This window comes from Ictidomys tridecemlineatus, chromosome 12, assembly GCF_052094955.1.
Source record: "Ictidomys tridecemlineatus isolate mIctTri1 chromosome 12, mIctTri1.hap1, whole genome shotgun sequence".
NCBI classification, from domain to species: domain Eukaryota; kingdom Metazoa; phylum Chordata; class Mammalia; order Rodentia; family Sciuridae; genus Ictidomys; species Ictidomys tridecemlineatus.
This window is the reverse complement of record NC_135488.1, coordinates 111,960,297-111,984,489: the sequence shown is the minus strand read 5'-3', so window position 1 is coordinate 111,984,489 and position 24,193 is coordinate 111,960,297.

Genomic DNA, 24,193 nt, shown 5'->3' with positions numbered 1-24,193 from the left:
GATAAACCAGAATATTACACACCCAGAAGGATTTGTGGAGTGCATGGCTGGCCAGGCCTTGACCACCATTAACCCATTTAAATTCATTGTCCCAGATGTGCAGCACCTCTAAAGACTGAACGTGAGCAGCAAACGTGACACTTATGCTGACTTTGAAATAACTGGCATGTTTTGAGAGGTCTATTCTTTTGAGAAAAATAGTAGGTAGAACTATTCAAACAATTACATACACACACACATACATACACAGATATAAATATAGATTTCATCTGTATATGAAAATATATATATAAGAGATATATAAGCTCTAGATTGTGATTTCCAACTGATTTCAATGTGCCTGTGTCAATTTTGATAAAATATTCACAGAATAAAAAACTTGGAACTTATGGGTTAAACAGAAACAAACAAAAAATTGAACAACAACAACAACAAAAAGCGTTAACTATCTTCCAGTTGTGACTAACTCAGTATTGTCACGATCATTGAGACCAAGTACGTTGCCTAAGAGTCCAGAGTTAAGGCAAAGAAACACAATATAAATCAGCTAGGAGTATCCACAAAATATTCTAACCCCTGAAGCTCTTATGAGAATGTTCCAATTCCAATAACACAATTAAATAGTTCAGGAACGAATGAGGTCGGTTTCCCTTTGGGTTTCTATGGTCTTTGGAAAAGACCATAGAATGGGTTATTTTTATCAGTGTTTAGAAGGAATTCAAGATTTATAAAGAAAAGCAGTAGACCAGAAAGACCCAGAGCAAATTGTTTGCAAAACCACATTTTATTCAAATTTAACTCCTCTGTTTCTGATAAAATCACTTGTGGTATGTGTGCATGTCTGTGTACGTATGTGTATGTGTGTGGGGTGTGTGTGTGAGATATGTGGGGTGTGTGTGTTGTGTAATGTGTGGTGTGTGATATGTGTGAGATGTGAGTGGTGTGTGTGTGTGTGTGTGTGTGTGTGTGTGTGTGTGTGTGACCATCCTGTGATCCAGAATGTTTGGGAGAAACAAAAGCTTCAGAGGGAGAAACCAGCACTGGCAGATGTCTTGCCTCAGGACAGAGAACAAAGAGCAGTCGCAGATGGCATCCAGGAGACGCAGGAAGTCCCCGATGATTATAGATTATAGGGTAAACATCCTATTGAAGACCCTGGCAAAACAGACTCCTTTAATAAACATTCAGAGATGGTGCTGATAATTAAAAATGAAACAGCTTAGACCTACCTCAGCCGAGAAGAGGAAAGCCCTGGGCCCAGGGAAAACTGGCGTCCTGTCCACAGAGACCAGCAAGGTGGCAGAATCCACGTGGAGAAGGACGTTAGCAGTGACGTCCACGTTTTACGAGGAATTTGAAAGTCTCGGATCTCGAAGGACAGAGACAATAACTTGACAACCTTGTAGGACAGACTGAGATATGAGTGTTCTGTGGTGGAAAGGACACACCATCTGAAGCTACCAAGTGAAATCCTGACCCGTGTAAATGGGGACACGGGACTTGAGTCCCAATGTCCTCTTTTACAGGAACAATTGCTGTCTCCTATTCTTTTCAAATTTGAAAAAGTTGCCATAAATAAATTGCCTGAAAAGGAGTCTCAAAATACTTTTTCAAAAACCAAGGTGATATGTTACTCTGAATGTGCAGACCGAAGGGGAACGATTGGTTTGGTTGAGTCTTGGGCCTTGCTGACTGCCGCGACAGTGCTCTGGACTTTGTCAGACATACGTGGAAGATCATTTCTAGGTTGGAAGGAGTTCCTTGAAAATTACCTGTTGACATCTGAATATATTATGCATTTTTCTTTTATTTTGGTATCAGGGATGGAACCCAGGGGTGCTTAACCATTAAGTCACATCTCCAGACCTCCCAGCCCACATTTTTAAAATTTTTTGAGACAGGATCTCACTAGGTTGCTTTGGGCCTCACTAATTTGCTGAGGTTGGCTTTGAATCTGTAATCCTCCTGCCTCAGCCTCCAGAAGTGCTGGGATTATAGGTGCACCACTGCACTTAACCTATATTATGCATTATGATAATAAAAACTTACTTGTGTATAACTCTCTGCCCTTCTTAAAACACTTTTATTTGTTCAACTGATTAACTATTTTTTTTCTTCCATATCTTTGCAGAAGGCTACTTCTGCAATTTACTTCAAAAAAGAAACACCAAAATCAGAATTCATTTGAACATAAGAAAGCATTCAATTAAATAATATTACATTTGAAAACACCTTAATATATGTTTTCAAATTTATGTTTAAAAATAAAAATAAACCTGAAGAAGCAGAAGGAGAATGGAAAGATGGCACAACGTGTTATTACTTCTGTTTATTGACCAACCACCCAAATCCCTGAAACATCAGTGAAAGTATTTTTTTTTTTGGTGTTGTTTTTGTTTTTGATGTCCAAGCTTTTTTTTTTTTTTTAATTTTTGAAAAACAGAAGCCAAAGTAGTTGGAAAATACTTAACAAAAAAGAAAGAGCATCATTTCCCTGTTGAGTACATTTTAAAATGGTGACACTTGTTAAAGGACAATGAAGTTTTGAAATCAGAAAAAGCTTATAAATATGTGTTGGGACTGTTCAGTGTTATAGGTTCCATTTTATACCATGTGTCCTGGGGTAGCATGAGAAGGAAAATTGACTATTCCTTAGTGTCCAGGACTTGCCTGAAGGGAAGACACTGGATGACCCCCTATGAACTGGGCGTAGACCAAGAGAGCTAAGCCAGGTCCCTGTGAGGTGCAGGTCCTCACTACCATGGATCTGTGAAAACTGGAGACAGCACGGCAGGAGGAAGACAGATCTCTTCATGCTCAGAGAGCTGGTGGAGGAGAGGCAGGGCAGAGAAAAGGGCCGGGTCAGATAGCAACTGGCCAACAGGACACAAGGAGAAAAAGTGCTTTCCAAACTGTGAATGCTGATTGCTAAAATGAAATAATAAAGTCAATTTGATTTAAATAATAATGTACAAAGAAGAAAAAAAACATGTGTGCAAAATCTTTGAAACAAAATAAAACAGCTTAGTATATAGGTAGAGGGATACCAGATGGAAAATAAAAGGAAAATAATTTATAGATGATATCTGAAAGAACATAGATAGAACTTTTTCACTGAACCATACCAACCCAAAGATCTCAGAGTACAGCTCACCAAGCGAAAGAAACATAAGGAAAAACCAGACTAAGGAGAAGCGAAGTCAAATTGAAAAAAAAAATGCAAGATATAGAAAGAGTTTTAAAAGCAGCCAGAGAAGAAAAAAGACATTTTTTCACAATCAGACAAATAATGAGTGGCTGCTAAATTATCATGAGCAACACTGGTGAAAACAAGGTAATGGGGTGTTTAAATGCTTAAGAGAAAACAAAACAAAACGTTCAGCCCAGGTTTATCTGGTGAAATACTTTCCATAAGAACATGATACGACAGTGAAGTGTCGATATAGTTTATCCTCAGTAAAGTCTTACTATATAACATATTCCTACATGTGAGAACATGCATGTATTTACATGTACATGTGCATGAGCTTACACATACCCACGCAGTCGCACACACATGCGTCTCCTGCAGGACTCATATCCTCAGAACTAAGATCTTCCAATGACTAATAACAAGGAAAAGAAACAAGGGAGCAAGAGATTTGAATCAACACGCCATTTCACACCCACTAGAAAGCTCCACTTTACACAGAGAACGTGTGAAGTCTTTACTCTTATTTTTGATGATGGATGACAGCTTTCAAGTCTCACCACCTCCAAGACGCCTTCCTGGTCCAGCTCTGGACAAGCTGAGGAGGAAGTCTGGGTCTCCCTCTTATGACACTGTTTGGAAGTCGAAACCCCATGAGCCCTGGCCAGCAGCCAAGAATCCTCACCCTGCTTCACCCCCAAAAGTCCTGCAGTCCAGCCAGGCCTCGCTCCCTGCTTTCCCAAGATTAGTTCAAGAAAGTTGATGGCCACCTTTATTCATCACACCTCTCGACTGGAAAACATCCCAATGCCTTTTAACAGTGTCAGAGACAAACAAATTATGGTGTGTTCATAGAATTAAATGCTAATAAAAGAAGTGAAGACTAAAGACACAGCTACTTACATGGGTCTCCAAAATGTTATGCAGACAGCAAGAAATAAGCCGTGCCCTAAAAATGCATGTTGTAAAATCACCGTTGTTTGGAGACTAAGAATATGTACAGAGGGACTCAGATCTGGCTAGCTCTCTTGGGAGGCAGGCAGCTAGCATTGTCTAAAAGGGGCTGACAGCGATTTCTGATGTGCTGGAAAAATTCTGTGTTCTATTTCCTATGAGAGTTTCATAATAGAGTATAAAATTGGAAAACTATTTACCTGAACACTTCTGATCTGTGCAGCTTGATATTACATTTTAATTTTAAAAAAGCAGCCCTAATCCTTACATGTTGGGTTAATTAATATGTTGAGTTTGCTAATCTGTACCCTTTGATCAGAACATGTGCCCTTGATTCAAAAGCCTCTTATTGAAAAAGATATAATGTTGCCAGGTAGAAATTTATAAATCTATAGATCTCTTTGCTATTTGAGGAGAATGGGCTCAGAAATGCAAATACCTTGCTCAGTTTTTGTAGCTACAGGGTGGCATTGCTGTAAAGAGACTTGTGCTCTTTTGATTTTAAAATTTCAGGAGGCTCCCCTCTTGGGAAGGGCACCTTGTGGTATTTTCTGTATGTGTCTGCATTTTCCTGAGGCCAGAGGGTTGAGAGGTAAAGGGGGGAGTTCCACCCACTGCAGCTTGAATTGCATGAGTGTTCTCAGTGCAATTGACACTACCTAGGATTTATGATTTGATAGCTAGAGACTTTCTGGAAGTCTTTTTCCTGACTAGCCAGCAAGCATGAGCACCAGACAGCTAATGGAATCTTCCAGTATGAGGTAATGATGGATATGACAAGTTCCTCAAGTGTTAAAAAAATGCTGGCAATTCACATCAGTGGGGCCACATGCATAAGTTTCCTCTCTTCTGTCATGCGATGCTGATAAAATACTTTTAATTATATTATGCAATCATTGCAAAGAAAATAGATAGCTTTCAGCGGCTGAGTTTCCTTTCAGTGACCTGATTGAAATGCATCAAGGGAGATGGGACTCAGATGCGCTTGTCATTAAGTGGTAGGCTATTGCTAGTCATCTTTACTGATTGCTCAAATTATAGGGAAAATGCAAATAACAGGAAAAGAACAATGTCTTCACAGCAAAGTATAAACAGCAGCTCCTTAAAATACTGCATGTTTTTGAGGATGCATTTTTTTCTTAACATTCTGATGTTCATATGTATTTTCTTTGAGGTTTGACAGCCACTCCTGCATCTCTGCATATTCCTGGGGGAAAATACAGTAGTGAGGGCAGATTTCCTCTTTGAATGTAATCTATATTGTGTTTTCGAGACAAAATTATTCAGTAAGGTAATTCCACCTCTGATTCCTCACATGTCCATAGAATAATTTTTTTTGTTTTGAATTTATAAATAGAATTAATCCTTACTCAGAATTGGTGATAGTGTTCGTTATATTCGCCACCAGCTTCTGTTCATCTTTTAAACGCCATCAGGTCCATCTTTCCTGGACGTGCATCTCACCACGCCTCCATTCTGCTCCAACACCTACCACAGCTCCCAAGCTTGCAGGATAAATGCATGGAATCAGAATTCTGGAAACAGACACAGTAAGAATCAATGAATGGGATGGAATCGAATGACAAAGCTTTTGTACAGCAAAGGAGCAAGTCAAGAGTGAAGACACAGCCTACAGAATGGCAGAAAATCTTTATCAGCTGCTCTTCTGACAGACTGACATCCAGGACATACAAAAAACTCAAGAAGCTCCACACAAAAAAGCGACTCACTCAATTAGTGGGCAAAGGAACTAAATGAAAGCTTTTCAAAAGAGGCACAAATAGCCACAAAGTGCATCTAAAAATGAGTTCATCATGTTTAGCCACTGAAGTTCCGCTTCATCCTAGTCAGAATGGCAATCAAAAAGGAGACAGAAGTAATAAATACTGGTGTGGATGTGAGGAAGAGGTACATTCTTGGTGGGAATATAAATTGATATAACCACTTTGAAAGCCAGTATGGAAGTTCCTCAAAAAACTAGAAACAGAACTCCCATATGGCCCAGGTATACCACGCCTTAATATTATCCAAAAGAACAGAAATTAGAGATGTATGAATATCCATGTTTATTGCAGCACAACTCACAATAGCTGAGTTGTGAAATTAGCCTGGGTAACTGTCAATTGATTTATAGATAAATAATAAAATGTGGCACAGTGGAGTATTATTCATCCATAAAGAAGAATGAAACAATGTCAGCTGCAGAAAAAATGGATGGCAGGGGAGGAGAAAATATTAAGTGCAATAAACCAGACTGAGAAGGACAAATATTATACATTATCTCTTATACATGGAAGCTAGAGAGAAAAATAGTTTAAAAAATTCATCGTGAATATAGTAGGTAGACCTTATGTGTAGAGGAATAGGACCAGGTAGAGGGAAGGAAGAGGAGGATAAGGAGGCATTGGGCAAAGAATTGGTCACATTGTTGTACCATTTACAAAGATGCCAAAACGAGATACACCATTCTTTATAATAATATGCACCAAGAAAAAAGAAAGATGATCCTACACATCCTACCTCTACATGCAGTTTTCCAACATGATCTTTCATACCCTCTTACTCCCACCAAGAGGTAGTCATCCTCCTCCCCAAATCTCATGTGGCCTGTGACTTAGTTGACCAATGCATTATAACAAAAGGCATGTTGGTGACTTCTAGGCCTGGATCTTCAGAGGTCTTGCAGTTTTCATTATTACTCCTTTGATTACTGGACTCTCATATAAGGGAGTCGCACTGCCTTGCTGGAAGTATCATGTGGAGAGAGAGACTTCTGTTTGTTCCATTCATCCCAGCTGAAGTCTCATATGACAAAGTCCTTCTTAAATCTGCAGAGAGATGATTGAAACTGTAGGAGTGACCTCAGGTTATGTTCCTGGAAGAACTCTCTTGCTGAGTCCATTACACATGGCAGGATCATCAACAGGTAAATGATTGCGGTTTTTAGTTTTCGGGTGATTTTTCATGCAACACACATTATACGTGCTGCTAAGTCTATGTATTTGTTCTGCACAAACATGATTAAATTTGTGGTTTCCATGCACTTTGAAGACGGTAGGATGAGCTGCTGCTTCAGTTTGTCTCTACACTCCTTCATCATGTGTAACAATTTTCAGTGAACACTAGAATCTTGTTTTATGTTTTGAATCAATCATGTCTACTTATACAACTCTAGCAATTCAGAGAAATTTGCATATAAAGAAATATAAATTAAAAATCATATTCACTGGCTTCTTATAATTTGAAAAAATATTCTTAATCATTATCTCATTTCCACCTTAAAATGAACCAGTGGGATTCAGAGTAAACATCATAATCTTCATTGCATATTTAAAGGCTTAGAGGGTTAAGAAAGGTGTCTTTCTCAATAGCACATGTTGTGGTTTGGGTATGAGGTCTCCCTCTAAGCTCCTGTGTTAAAACAGGTATAGTCGAGGTGAAGTTCTTGGATATGAGAGAACTAACCTAGTCTGACCATTTTAGTTAGCATGGACTGACTGGGAGACAACTGGTAGGATGTGCTTGCAGGTGGAAACCCTATTCTCTGGCAGGGGTCATTTTTCCTGTGGGTTCTTCCCCTCTCTCTGCTTCCCGAATACCATGGATCCAGCTTCTGTCTGCACACCCTTCTTCCCTGATGTTCTGCGTTACCTTAAGACCATGATGCTCTTGGGCTCACCATGGAGTGAACCTCTGGAACCATGAGCCAAAGTCAACTCTTTCTCCCCTGAGTTATTCTTGTCTGATATTTTGGTCCTAGCAATGGAAAGCTACCTAAAAGAAAAACTGGTGCTACAAGGGGGTTGTTGCTGTGACTAAGCTGACCGTGCCACTCAGAAGTCTTTCAAATGGTCTGTGGAAGGGATTTTGAAAAGTTGGAGTTTCAGCCAGCTTTTTCACTGCTCTGACTACAATATCTGACCAGAACAACATTAGGAAGAAAAGATGATTTAGGGGCTCACGGTTTCAGTGGTCTTAGTCCATAGAAGGCCAGCTCCATTCCTCAGGGTTCATGGCAGAGAGAGTGTGGCAGAGGGAAGCAGCTCACATGTAGATCAGGAAGCAAAGAGAGAGACTCTACTCTCCAGATACAAATATATATCCCATAGCCACACCCCAATGAACCACTTCCTTCAGCCACACCCCACACTTGCCACACACCCCAGCTACCACCCAGTTAATCCCATCAGGGATTAATCCACTGATAGGTTAAGACTCACAGTCATTTCTCCTCTGAACCTTCCTGCATTATCTCACACATGAGTTTTAGGTGACACCACACACCCAAACCATAACAGTTGGGTGCCGCAGTCTGGCCGGGCTCAAAATCATGAGCTACTCACAGCCTTGTAGATTCAAACAGCAATTCTTTATTCCCGAACTCACACCGGCACTCTACAAACACGTTCTGGGGGAAATCCACATTCTGGGAAAACTCCACACACTCCACTGGGCTCTGAATCCCAAATACTCTCTGAATCCCTAGAGAACTCAATGGGAACTCAAGGAGCGGGGGCGCCTGAGGCAGCAGGATACGCCCTATTCCAGGGTACACCTTAAACCTGGAACCACCCTAAACCCAAGGAGCGCCCTAAACCCTGATCCACCCTAAACCCAATCCACCCTGGTCCTTGAGCAAGGTCACCTTACATGCAATGTCACTACAAATGACCTGGATCATGCCATGCGTCATTCCTACTTGGCAATGGCTCTCAGCAGTTGGGAAATATAGGATGGAGAAGGTTTAGGGTTTTGTAATCAGAGTTTAACAGGCAATTCTTGTGGGAGCTCAGACAACCAGAATGCTGATAGGAATGTTGACTGTGCTCAAGAGGTTTCAGAGGGAAATGAGGACTGTATTGGGAACAGACTAGTGGGCACTCATGTTATATTCTTTCAAATGATTAATCTACATTTTTTTCCCCATGAGAATTGGTGTGAGTCTGAATTTAAAGGTAACAAAATAACTAATTTGGTGAAGAAAGTTTCAAAGCAGCACAGCATTTAGTCAGTGGCATGGATATTGCTGGTAGCTTTTAGCAAGGTGTACTATGAGAATTGAGAATATAAGAAAGCTGAAATATTTTAAAAACTTGTCAGAAAATTGTATGCAAAACTGGGGCTAAGGAAGGTATGATTATTAAAGGGATTATAGCAAATGAAGATGTGATAAGTACTTTGCATAGAGAAAAAAGATGGCTTGAGGACATCTCAGGACTTTTCAAGATCATACCCATTGTTGTCTCAAGAGAAAATTCATTTGAGAAGAGATTATGGGGGCTCCCTACTTACACAGCGGGGACCAGGTGTTTCTCCACTGTCAGCAGTCCAGGAATGAAGAAACCATTGCAGCCATTAACACAGGAGGCCTAACTGTTTTGCAGGCTGGCTGCAGGCCTTGGCATCATGCATGTGTTACTGGATCTGCAGCAATGCAGGATGCCGGAGCTGCACCACCATGGAGGTCTCCGTCAAGACATCAAAGGCAGGCCTGGGGAGCCAGGAAAAGTGATACAGGGTTGGAATCTCTGCCGGCTGCCCCAGAAGGGATGATGAATGAGATTGTGAAGGTGAAGCCAATGTTGGAGACCCAAAGAATAAAGAGGTGCCAATAATATGGACTATCTGCCAAGAAATGCTACTAGCTACAGAGACAGACAGGAAAACAGAGAATCCATGTGTGTGGCAACTGACAAGGTCAAAGTAGGAGCTGCCCAAGGCCTGTGGAGAGCATATTTCACAGCCATGTGTCCTAGATGCTGTAAGTTATGGACCTGTTTGCGGGGCTGGTTATTGGTCATGTTTTGTTCCTATCCTTTCTTTCTATGACCATATTTCTCCCTTTTAGAATGGGAATATTTACTCCGTGCCATAGAATATTGAATACATGTAACTTGCTTTTGACTTTTATGGGGATTCATTCAAGAAGTTGCTTTGAATCTGAGAGAAGACTTTGAACTTGGAATTTTGGGCCATCTCCATGGGACTCTTATAGATGGACTGAATAAATTTTTTATTGTGAGAGTGACATGAAATTTTGGAGGTCAGGGGAGAGATGTGTTGAATGTGAGGTGACCCCTCAGAGGTCCTGGGTTGGTCTAGGTATACTCAGAGATAAAATGTTTGGATTGTGAGAATTGCAAGTTAGTCCAAACTAGTTTGAGTGGACTGACTAGATATTAACTATAAGTTGGTGGAGTATGCTTGTAGGAGGTGGGTTCCTGGGGGCATGCCTTAATCTTCCTTGTGACCCCTTCCAATCCTCTCTGTTCCCTGCCTACATGAGTGGAACAGATTTCCTCTGCCATACCCTTCTGCCAAGAAGTCCTGCCTCACCTCGGCCACAGAACAACAGACGTGGTCAATCATGGACTGAACCTCTGGAACCATGAACCAAAGTCAACTCTCCCCTCTGCAAGTTGTTTTTCTCTTGTATTTTCTTCACAGGAATGAAAAACTGACTACAACAGTAGAGATGAGAACAGAGTTAAGATCTGAAGTGACATCTTCCAAGTTCAATTCACATATTCTTATTATTCTCCTCTAGGTGTCAGATTAGCTTTGTAAGTGAGAAACAAGGTATATTTATTAAAGACAAAAATTGATAGCTGGAGATGGAACTCAGTGGTAGAGAGCTCCTCACACATGCATGAGGTTCATGATTTGATCCCCAGCACTGGGGATGGGAGAGAAGAAAAAAGAAACAATTTCTACATTTATTGTTTTATCATCACAAACGTTTGCCCAAGTTCAGGTTAAAAAAATATACAGAAAGTGAACCAAACCATGTAAAATGGCAAATATAGTCTCTGTCATGTAGTAAATTCTAAAAAATAGTGATTATTATTCTGGTCATTGTTTATTTTACATTACAAGTGCAAATAGTGTCCCCTCCACGGTTTTTTTTTTTTTTGGTCCTGAAGATTGAACCCAGGGTCTCATGCATGCCAGGCAAGTACTCTACACTGAGACACATCCATGGGCTTCCTCCCAAACTTTCTAATACATAACATACCACTCAGCAGTGCAGAGCCCAAGTATCTTTGATTTTTATTTTCTAAATCAAAGTCACATTTTGGTACATAAAATATTTTTGTGCATTTAGCATATTTTTGTACCTGATATTTTCCAAGGATCTTTGTTTCTTACCCTTTCTACAAAGTTAAATTTGTATTTTTATTACTTGAGTACTTTTGAGCACATGAGCAAAGATGGTTATTTAAAATTTTCCTATAATACATTGAATTTTTAAGTGAGAAAAAATATTTCTACTATTATAAATTCATTATAATGCATATTAATATTCTTATGCATAAGGTTTCCTCACTTTAGTTTCTGCTAAATTTCTTAGAACCAGGTGTTTAAATATTTTAATCATTGTTAATAATCGTAGGAGTAATTCTCACAAAAATTTTTGCTACTTTCCTCTAAGATATTTCCATGCTGGATGCCTGCACTGAGAGAGCAGTAGCTTCCTAGCCAAATCCTCATGCTCCTCTCTGGTTCTGGGTTTTCAACTCAGTATCTGAGCTCATTCGCCCAGTGTTTGAATCTCTTTATTCTTTACATTCAGGTTTGCTAACTGAGCTCCCCGCGCCTTTCGTTTGGAATTGAAAGCCTCGACAATGAGAATATTTAAAGGAAGATGAAGAGAAAAGGAAGAAGGATCTGAGAAGCTACTTGCAGATTGGTTTTATGACTCTCAGTTTGCTGTCTACCTTGCATTCAGATGGCTTGGAGTAGTGGTCAGCTCCCCCTGGCCATGACTGAAATAAGAAGTCTCATTGAAATCCTTGCTATCCCTCCATTACCAAAGCTTTCTGTTGCTGACTGTGACCATTCCTATCACAGAGGGGTATTTTGACAAACTATTTCATGCTTTCTCACATTAGAGGTGAGAATATGTTCTGGATATATTTATCAGAAATTATAGTCAAGATTTATTGGTTTTCCACAGAATTTTGTTCCTTTTTAACTGGTAGGTTTTCCCCCCGAAAGAGTTTTTCCCTAGAAGATCCCCTGGAATAACTGCAAACATGAGACCAAATTTTAGACACCAAAATCTCCTGAAGACATCTTTCAGTACATAGTTCTCAAAAAGCAAAAGGATTTAAGATAAATTCTGAGCAATTATCACAATGTATAATATTCTTTTAACCTGTGATAGAAGTTGAACCAGTTTTACTGAGTGATATTAGGCAGTTACAATTGGTTCAATTTTAGGAGAGTAACAGGAGTTATTACTTAGAAATCTAAATCTACAATTTCAAGGTTAACCTCAGGCTGCTCAAGGATCTTACAAGTCAATAGACATGGTGGGGGAATGGAAAAAAAGACTTTTTTCTCTTGCTATTTTGGAAATATAGATACCAAGGATGGTGATGAGGATGGTGTTAAACAGGAAAGAAGTGGCCCTCCTCTGTGCTACTGAGTACAATCAATAAAATGAGCATTGTTGGATGAGTTGACACAACAAACCCTGGAGCCAGATCAACCCAGATCTGAATCCTACTCCTGCCACTTCCCAGCTGCATAACAATGACAGGGCTGCTGCATCTTTCTCTGACTGAGTTTCCTCCTCTGTAGAAGAGAATTAATGAGAAACTAATTTTCCTGTCATAGTTGAGATCATGAAATGAATTAATTTGTTGGAGAACCTAGTGTCCGACAGAGGTACACTCCACTTGGATACATAATTGATCTTCATCATATTAATGAAACATGTGTCTGAAAGAATATGGTAGGCAAAGACCTATTCAAATGGGGAAGGAGAGTACCCACTTAAATCTCTAATTTTTCTCCCCACTTGTTACTAGTCTCCTAATCATGTCTCTGCTCTTCATTTATTGTTCATCTTCCAACAGGCTACAGCCCTTTCAGAATCAGATTTGTCACTGAAAAACCATAAGCCGTGCATCCCTCCCCAACAAACCACATCACTAAGGGGGGATTAAAAACGTTCCAGGCCGGCCTCAGCTGACCTCGTGCTTGCCCTTCCTCTCCTGGCTCTCTCCTCCATTCACCCTCGGCTCTGCCCATCACCCCGAGCTGATGATCCTCTTTGACAACGTGTGCCATCCATGAGGGTCTGTACTTCACCATAACTTCTGTTCCTTTCACTTTAAATTCCCTTCTCCTGGAGTCATGTGTGAAAACATAAGCACTCTTGGAAGTGATAACAAAATTAGATAGCAAAGACGATGTCTGCTGTTCTTTAAGAGTCTGCGTGGAGACACATGAGAAGCATCGCACAGAATCTCCTGATTTAATTCTAGAGTTCATCTCCTAACTCCTGTGCTCACTGCACTGGGTGTCAAGAGGGTCCTTGGATTAATTCCAGTTCCACCATCACTCACTCAGCGGTGTCTTCCCTTCCAAGTCTCTTCTCCTCTTCCCAAACCCCCAGGTGATAGATCTGCTCAAGAATTCCTCCTGAGCATTTCTCAAATGGCTCTTCTCTTCCCCAATGTCTTGAGCTTCCAGCCCTAACAAACCCAAATCAACATCACGACAAAACAGTTGTGACCTAGAGAGAGAGTAATTGTTCAGAAGTGTCACTCAGATGCATTCCACATTACCAACTCTAAGTGATTCAAAGAAACAGACTTTAGCTTCTGATTTCCCTGCTCACATCCTGAGTGCGTCCCTGAACTCAGGATTCACAGCCTCGCTCTCAGAGGACCCACCCTGGGAAACTCTCTTTACCTTGTTCTGCCCCACTGTCCTTGTGCTTTGCATTCTGTGAACTTCTCTTTGTGTCCCTGGAGGAGGAGACCAAGGTCTAGCTGAATTGCCACGTCCTGAGGAATATTTCCGGGACCAGGGGAGAAGGATATGTGCTGGTGTGGGCAGGAAGGGGAGACAGTGGGAAGGAGAAGTCGACGTTGAACTGGGCATTGGGAGTTGACCCATCCTTCCTTCCGCTCCCCTTTTCTCTACAGTGAGCATAGTAATTGCTCAGGAAGCACTGTTCTTCAGAGAACCAAAATGGGATTTTGTCCCTTCTGGTTACTTGACATTCCTTCTTATTTTTAAAGAAGTTTTACTAGTTAATATGGACTTTTAGGCAGTAAAAGTCATGAATTAGAGCAATTTGACACATAAAGAGAAGACATTACTTCTGAACACTGCTGTATTGGGGACCAAACCTTTAGCATAAGAGCCTTTGGGGGACATTCCTGATCCAACCAAAACACTACAATACCATTCTCTCCTCCCATTTTAACTGAAATCTACATTTATCACGACTTGAATTCCTGACATAGTCAATGGATGGTAGATGTGAAATTTCTTTCAGTTCCCTGCTCTAAGATTGGCAGTACCATTTTCAATAGCTTTATAATATTTGTAAAGTCAAATAATAAGGTCATTTTCTTGGGGATATTTTAATAGCTAATGAGTAGTGGATAGAGGAAAACAAGGCCAATCACATATTAATAACAATAACCTTGTAGTTGTTGGTTATCTTTCATCATGCTAGTTACCCTAGTTTTACCATCTACACTAATTAAAACAAACCTGGAGATAATGATTATTTTACAAATGATGTAACTGGGGTTCATTGTTGGTGATAGTACTACTCAAGTCACTTTATAGTTGTAGATTCACATTGGATTTGTAGAAATGTTTTACTCCGAGTTCCAGCTCTTGGCCAAAATTAGGTCTTTTGTTACCTAAAATAGTTTAAAATTGCTCACCACATCCCCAAGTGTACCAATATGCAACATATATTCAAACAAGATCTAGAATATAAATAAAAAAATATATTTTTAAATGTAGTTAACTATTGTCAGTATTGACTAGCATGTGAATGAATAGCATTGCAAAGAAAGAGGAATGAGTCCCACACTTCAATGTCATCTTGTAGAATTTAAGCTTGATAATTCAGCACATTTTTATAATTGTTTCACCTTTAAATACATAAAATATTAATAAAGTGGCAATATTAAGTGATATAGAAGTGAAAACTTTTGGCTCTAGATTAATGGACATTTCTGACTATACATGATTACAGCACCACACTTTAGTTTACAAAACTTTCTGTGCCTACTCCTATTCTGGATTATGTATCTTATGTCATTTTCCAGAAAAGTATGTGGAGGTTCAACTGAAGTGATTTTTCCCATGGTTGAATGGCTATTAATAAAGGGTATTCTGGGATATTTTGCAATCTTCTAACTTCACAGCCTATATTTAGCACATTAAACTATGAAGGAAGTAGGATAAGGAATTGATCTGTATGCACTTTAATTTTTAATAATCTTGTAAGAGTCTTTTTTAATGAGAAATTTGAAAGGCTCTGACAGTTCTGGAAATATTTTAACTTCATTAAGAATAAGGACATTATGTTCTGAAATTTTCCCTTGTGGATTCTCTTACATATACTGAGCCAAGTCTTACTTGATTCTAAGACAAACCAATCTGAAGTGTTTACCAAACCATTCATTTGCTTACATATGAATAGCAAATTTCTAGTTAAATTTCTTTAAATGTATCATGCCGATTGTTTTACCCCAAAACAGGGATTTGGGTTCTTCTGAGGGTCAGAAGATTCCTGAGCAGCTTGTGGGAGCACAGTCAGTGCAAGGGCACTTCTCCTGGAATTTCAGAGTGGAAGCAGCCCGTAACTGTTGGGATTGGTGTTCTAAATAGAATAGGGTCATGATGTGGGATGCCATTGATTAAGCCCTGTGCTATTTGGTCTTCATCATGGAAGTTTGGAATCTTATCATCTCTACCTATTCACCCAGCCTTTTCTTCTCTATCCCCTGCAGCAACCAACTTTGCAGATGGTTCTCTGTAGAGATGTTCCAGTGAGAGTTGGAGGGTGGTTGTGAGTTAGTCGTGCCCTAGCAGATGTGTGGGGGAACAGTTCAAGAAATGAAAATGTAAAAAATATGCATATCAAATGCATATTAATAGAATATTAAGCATTTTCTTATTATTAACATAATGAATGCCACTCATAATAGATATATAGCATATATCTATTGGAATATTAATGGTGTTAAATATAATATCTAATAAATAAAAATATTGCTATTAAATAATGTTAAAATTAATAATCAATATTCATTTTCTTTGATTAATTCATGGTAATAAATCAATATTAATATCAATATCAATAAATAAAATATTTTTACTTATAAAATAAAAATACTGCCATAATATCAATAAATAAAATATATACGGTTACATTATTTTGCCAGAGGACAGTAAAATAAAGAATATTTTCCTACTTATTTTATGAAGCCAACATAAACTCAATACAAAAATAGGGTAAGAACACATCCAGGTAAATGATAGTTAATAGTTTCACTAAAATTCCACAATCCAAAACCAATATTGGCAAATCAAGCCCAGGGATATATTAATAATCTACATCTCAAAGTCAAGTGAATTCATGCTGGAATATGAAGTTGAATTAACTTTTAAAAATCCATATGATTTACCACAATACAATAAAGAATAAAAACCTATATAATTGTGAGAACACATGCAGTCAATTATTTGATAACCATTCAACTCCTACTTCTGTTGAATTCTCAGTAAATTAGCAATAAGAGAGTATAGTCTTATCTGATGAAAGGTATTGTCCTCAAAAGGAAAAACAAAAATAAAATAATTAAGCTAATGCTCTACTTATTGATGCAATAACCTTTGCTTCTTTCTCATATTGATAAAAAAGGAAAAGGATGTGCTTTATCTTCAATTTCATTTGACAATGTGCTACCAGTTATAGCTAGGGCAAACAGGCAAGAACAGAAGTTTAAAATTTGTAATTAAGAAATTTATTATTCACAGCTGAAATGATTATGTATTTTGAAAATCCAAAATCACTATAACATAATTAATGGGTAAATTTACCAACCTCATTACATAAGAAGTCAAGGTAAAAATCTATTTTGTTTTAAAATATAAATGAAATTTAAAAATAAAATACAACAATGCTTTTTTTGCAATAGAACATCAAAACAGCAACCTAGGAATTAATCTAGTGAAAGATGAAAACTGAACATTATTACTCAGGAAATTAAGAGAAATGTAAAAATGTGACATAAACATAGTCTTTGTGAAATGTAGGCACATGTTATTTTAGAAATCTTCTCTCCAAAAAAATCTATAGGTTCAATGAAATCCTGTTTAAAATAGTGCAGGTTGTTCTCTGCAGAAACTGAAGATTCTATTCCATTTCAGTAATGTATCCAGAAATTCTAGGGAGTAGAATAAACACAATAATACTGAAAAAGTATGTTTGGATAAATTTCATTACTAAATATGAAACAGTTAGGAAGCTAAAAACTTAATGTGAGATTGGTATAAGGACAAATATTGTAACAAAAATGCAACAAATGGAAATAACAGCTCCAACAAGAGACAGTTTTATATAAATTCAGCAGCCGTGGTGGCCAGTTGAATATCCATAGTGGAGAAGAATCAGTTTTGGCCCTATCATGTCATGTGTTTTATCAGCTGCTTTGCTGTGATTCAAGGATCTGACCAGAACAACTGTAGAAGAGGAAAAATTGATTTGAGGCTCACAGTTTAAGAGGTCTTAGTCCAGAGAAGGCGGGCTCCATTCCTTAAGGCTTGTGGTGAGGCCAGCATCATGTGGAGTGTGTGGCAAAGGGACCCAGCTCCATGGTGATCTGAAAGCAGAGGGAGTCTCCACTCACCAGGTACAAATATATACCCCAAAGCTACATCCCCAAGTCCCTCCTCCTCCAGCCACACCCCATCACTTCAGTTACCACTCAGTTAATCCCTATCAGGAGATTAAATCACTGATTAGGTTAAGACTTTCTCAACCCAATCATTTCTACTCTGAATCTTGCATTGTCTTACGTTTGAGGTTTTGGGAGACACCTCACACTCAAACTTTGACAAACTTTGATGTGAAAGAAGCTACAGATTTGAATATAAAAGGTTAAAACATAATGTTTCTAGAAGAAAATATAAGTATCTTCATAACCTAGGCATAAGAAATTTTTTTTAGCAGAACACAAAAAGAACTAGTCATAAACTCAATATCTATAAAATTAGTGCATGTTTATAAAGAGTATAAATAGTCAGAGTACAGGTAGTCAGTCACAGAATGAAGGATATTCAATTTACATATCTGACAAATAGGTTTAAGTATATATAAATATACACATATGTGTGTATGTATATACAAGTATGCACATACAAAAATGGATGCAAATAAATGAGAAGGCAATTTTTTTTTTTTGGAGCAGGGATTGACCCCAGGGGCATTCAACCACAGTGTCAAATACCAAGCCCTTCCCTATTCTATTTAGACAGATAGTATCACTAAGTTGCTTAGGGCCTTGTTAAGTTGAGGCAGGCTTTAAACTCATGATCCTCCTGCCTCAGTCTCCTGAGCCACTGGGACAATGGGCATGCACCACCTCGCTAGGCTGACAACAAATTTTTAAATGAGCAAATTTCTTAAAGAGCACTTCAAAAGAGAATACCCAGTGATTATGTGAATATTCTATTGCCTTGGTATGTTATGTTTTATGTATAAAACCTTAAAACATACAAAAAGAAAACTTTTAAAATAAAAATGGGCAATAAACTGGAAAAGCTACTCATCAAAGGTAATTTCCAAATGACTAACACACATGTAAAAGCATACTCAACATCATTAGTCATCAGGGGAAAAAAAGAATTAAAACCACAATAAGATGTCCAATAGCATATCCATCATTTAAATATCTGGAAATAATAAGCTTTGCTGAGAACACACAGCAAATAGGATTTTCACATACTGTGGATAGAGGAAAAGCAGCTGGGTCCACTTTCAAAAACTCTCTGCTGTGTTCTAAAGCTAAACTAAATCAACCTAAGCTCAGCAATTCCACTTTTGGAAATATGACCTCAGATCCTCAGAAGCATGTGTGCGTGCACACACACACACACACACAAATATACATATACATATACACATATACACACCCACTAGACACACATACACACATACACAAGTATACACACATACACACATAGACACACACACATGCACACATACACTCACACATACACAAATATACATACACATACACACACTTACCCACATAGACATAGATACACACATACAAAAATATACACACATACACATATAGACATACACACATGCACACATACACACACATACACAGATACATATACAAATATACACACACATATACACACATATACACACATTCACACATAGACACACACACATACACAAATATACACATACACAAACACACACACATACCCCACTGCTGAGAGCAATAGAAACAGCATAAATGTCCATCATCTGTAGAAGGGATAAATCGCATTTTCTCACAAAAGAGATGCACAGCTATTAAATACTCTGTATTACATCTACATGAGGTGATATGGGTAGGTCTGGGGCTTACCACCGTGTAAAACAGCCCTCACAAAGGAATCAATGCCGAATGATTATAAAGTTCAAAACTAAAGAAAACAAACCCAAGGTAATAAAGCAAAGCTCGTGGGTGAATTTGAGGATGTATTGCCTGGAAAGCCTGTGGATGCTGGTCAGGGTGATGGAAGTGCCCTGTCATTTGATTTGCGGGCTGTTGCGAGGATGTATGGGTATTTAAACTTGATTGAACCATTCACCTACAGTTTTGACTCTTTGCTGAGGGCTGGGAGAAAACAGCGTCTTTCAAAAGGAAAGAGTCGTTTGATTTAAAATTCTGCCTATATTAAAAACACGACAAAGAAAAGTCCTTTGGACTCAATTAGAAGGGTTCAATTTTGAATTTAAGGAGAAAGATGTGATAAAAACATTCGATTTCATATGAAGATTAGTCTGTGGATTAGAAAGGATGACAGGATTTGGCCCCCAAAGATTAATACACAAGGACAGAAAGATTATTTGAATTTATCATTTGAAGAAAATTAATACTGAAGATAATTAAGAATTAAGATCCCATGGAGACGTGGGGAATTACAGAGTGAAATTACAAAGTGTTCTGTGTGGATTATGGAGAAGATAAATTTGTGTTAGGAGAAGGATTCTTGTGGAAGGAAGAGCCATCATTTTAAGAAGTCTCATAAAATTGTTCCACATGGGCTTAGAGGGTGATCATGAAGTAAGATGCTAAACTAATCTGAAAATTCTTCTGCATAGTGAGGCAACCACTGAAGGTTTTTTTTCTTTTTTTTTTGGAAGGGGGGTGGGGGGTGACAGATAAACTCAAGAAAGCCCTGGAGGAAAGCCAGGGATTTGTGGGGAAGGAAGGGGGTATAGAGGGATATTTAGGGGGTGGTGAGGATGTTCTATAGATAACTATAGATGTTCATCCGAGTCTTTTCCAGAGGCAGGGGCTTTACAGACTCACAGATGGGATGCTCCTCCTAACAGGACCAGGAACGCAGAGCGGCTCCTTCATTCCTTGGCTTGTTAAGACGGCTTCCCAAACAGCAGCCATTCTCTTTCAGTGCACAGGAGCTTACATACTTTACGGCAGGTTTTTAAGGACTCATTCTGTGCCTATTCCAGGTCCAAGCAGTGCAGTGAGAGTCAGTCCTCTGCTGAGCAATGTGCCACTCAGTGAGGGAAGGACATATTCACAGGAATCACAAAGCCACTTGGGAAGGGCTTTGCGGAAAGGTACCAGCAGTTGCACTAAAAAACTCTGCTTTGGGGGGGCTGGGGATGTGCTCAAGCTGTAGTGCGCTCGCCTGGCATTCGCGGGGCGCTGGGTTCGATCCTCAGCACCACATAAAAATAAAATAAAGATGTTGTGTCCACCGAAAACTAAAAATAAATAAATAAATAAAAATTCTCTCTCTCTCTCTTAAAAAAAAAATTCTGGGGGGGACGAGTCAAATTCTAGATGTCCCATAAGAGCTCCTGGAAGAGCTTTCACATGAGCTACAAGATAGACGATATGCTGGAACAGACAGCATGGAATCGAGGGCAATGTTGGGAAATGTTTAAATCAGTGGGAATGTCATGCGAGGCATTCCTCTTCACTTTGCCAAAGTGGAAACACACCTGACAAGTCACAATCCCGAGCTGTAGAGTGCTAAGTGGCAGAGCACCCTGTAGCCTGGTAGGAGGGACTTTAGGGGGAAAAAGGATGCATAAACACTCGCAAGTTGAAAATGGGCCTGTTCTTCCAGGGGGGGTGCACTAAATTAGAGAGAACAGTAGAAAGGGCAGACTCCCAGGTTTTCCAAGTCCACAGACTGCTGACTTGTCTGGATTATTTCAGGCCAAGATCATAAATGGCAATTCTGGCAATCATTCTAAATGTGAAACATCAAATAATCTAGGTGTTTATTCTCATACTCAGAGGAGACTGAATAGGGGTAATGGGGCCTCAAATTGAGATAACTGAATGTTAAAGTATAAGCCACTTTCCACTTATAAGTGGGTGAATGTCATACGTATCACATATTTCTAAGAAAGGCTTGGGTGTTTGCTGATCTGTCTAGAAATTTTGAAATTCTGTACAAGCCCAGTCATATAACTCTTCAAGGACTTCAATACCCATAAGCATTAACGATCCCATAAATCTACCTGGACTTCTTAGTCCAGGAAAAAGAGAATAATAGACTGTATTCATAGGTCTGGGTTTGGAGGCACACTTCCACTTAGCCTGGCTCCCCTGGACACTTCTCCAACTTCTACATGTCTTCATTTATTCAGTGGTAAATGACTCATAATCATACATTAAGACTTAGTATGAGAGTATGTGAGTTACCGCCATGTTCCTGACCCTGCCAATGTGTCAGTATCACATTATTAATACATTAATTATAGTGGCTCCATCTTACCAAATTAAAACACCTTGTCTCATTGTTCCAGGTGGAGATCACCTAAAAAAACCTTAAATAAATATAGCATGCAGTATATAACATAGTTATATAATATAATAATATTACTGTATTACACTTATAATATTAATTGTTAAAGTAATATATACAAGATCTATTATTTCTAACCCATTTGAATTAACCTGTGACAATTACCTTGAATAGTTTGCAGAGTTGAAAACTTGGGACTCAATAGGTTAATAGAAACTTTGATATTTTTCTTAGGTCTGAATGCTCTGAATATTCCTGAGCATCCCTAGGATCGTACTTGTCTATTCATCAGAAATTCTAATTTCTTCTTTGCTGCCATCTTTCTAAAGTTCAGAGACTGTGAAAACCCTGGAGACAGCCATGATACTGATGTTACTGAGCTACTCACCTGCACAAGTGCTCTGCTATGACCCTGCGGGTATACTTAAGTCCTGCAGTTTTTCAAGCTGTAGGAATTTTACCACAGATACACTGGCAAGTCCGTGATTTTAGATTTTTTTTTAATGTTTCAGAACTTTTATTCGTTTATTTTTATGTGGTGCTAAGGATTGAACCCAGTGCTTCACATGTGCTAGGCCAGCACTCTGCCACTGAACTACAGCCCCAGCCCTAGTATATTTTTAACCGCAGTTATTCTCCCCTAAGTAAACATTGTTAGCATATTGTCTGCCTGTATAAATTTACCTTTGTTCAACATTTTGTATTATCAGCATCATGCAATATGTGGCCCTTTTGACTACTTTACTTTGCAATTTGGACCAAGGTTGTAAAATATAATCCAGGTTGTAGCCTGTATCAATACTCCATTTTATAAATATACCACCTTTTATTGATTCATCCATCCATTGATGGATAGCTGGGTTGTTTTCACTTTTTGAGTATTATGAATATATTGTTTCTATGAACATCATTTGAATAAGTTTTTGCATGGATATGTTTTCCTTTTCTTTAAGAATATATGTAGAAGGAAGACTTCTGGGCCGTATGGTAACTCAATGTTTTATTATTTAAGAAACTGCAGACAGCTCTAACATGACTGCAGCATTTTTCACTCCCACCAGCAGTATGCAAGGGTCTTGATTCAGCCACATCCTTGTCAAAACCTGCTTGATGAGAGCTTTGAAATAGTGTGAAGCCCACAAACCACATTGTGGTTTTGAACTGATGAGGGGAAGTGTCTTCGGGTGCTTATTGGCCATGGTTTATATGTTCTTTAGTGAAAGGTTTACACAGACACTTGGCTCATGGTGTCACAGGTTTCAGTCCATAGATGGCAGACTCCACTGCTCTGGCCCAGGATGAGCAGCACATTGTGGGACAGGGCAGGGGAATTCAGAAAGCAGAGACAGAGGGGAGAAGGGGCTTCAGAAAAACCTCCTTTCCAGCACCCGGCTCCAGTGACCCGCCTTCTCCGGGTACATTCCACCTCCCTAAAGTTAACCACTCTCCAATCATTCCACCTCTGCATATTCCCGCAGAAACACCTCATCACTAAACCATAACAGACTCTCATCAAGCAGACAAAAGAAACATGATTTTCAGGTTTTCTCAAAATTTCATCTTGTCCTAACATTTCAGCTACTGAGCTGGTAACACTGGCACTTGACTATAATCCCAGCAGCTTGGGAGACTGAAACAGGAAGATCACAAATTCCAAACCAGCCTCAAGCAACTTCGTGAGACCCTCAACACCATAGTGAGAAGCTTCCTAAAAAAAAAAAAAAAAAAAAAAAAAAAAAAAGAAAAGAAAAGAAAAAGAAAAAGAAAAAAAAAGAAAGGACTGGAAATGTGACTCAGTAGGAGAGTAGCCCTGCCCTGGGTTCAATTCCCAGTGTCAAAAAAAAAAAAAAAAAATTGGCATAGTGTTTGGTCCCAGCGATTTCCTGGAGATCCACATATACTTCATGAAACACCACTGGCAGCAAGACAATGTCATTAGCAATAAAAACACACTCATTTGTATAAGATTGGTCATAGCAAGATAACATAACAAATCTCTCTTATTAACTAGTTGAAGCCCTCAATTCCAAAAGACCTGTACACCAAAGTGCAAGCAGTACTTGTCGTATCTGTTATGTGGAGATATTCCGTAGCATTTTAGGTGTCTGCTTCCTCTGGTGGCTTATAATTTAGTATTAGAATCTATCCACAAAGCCTAACACTGTCTAGAAACTAAGCAGTCTGACAAACAAACAAACAAAATGGATCTTT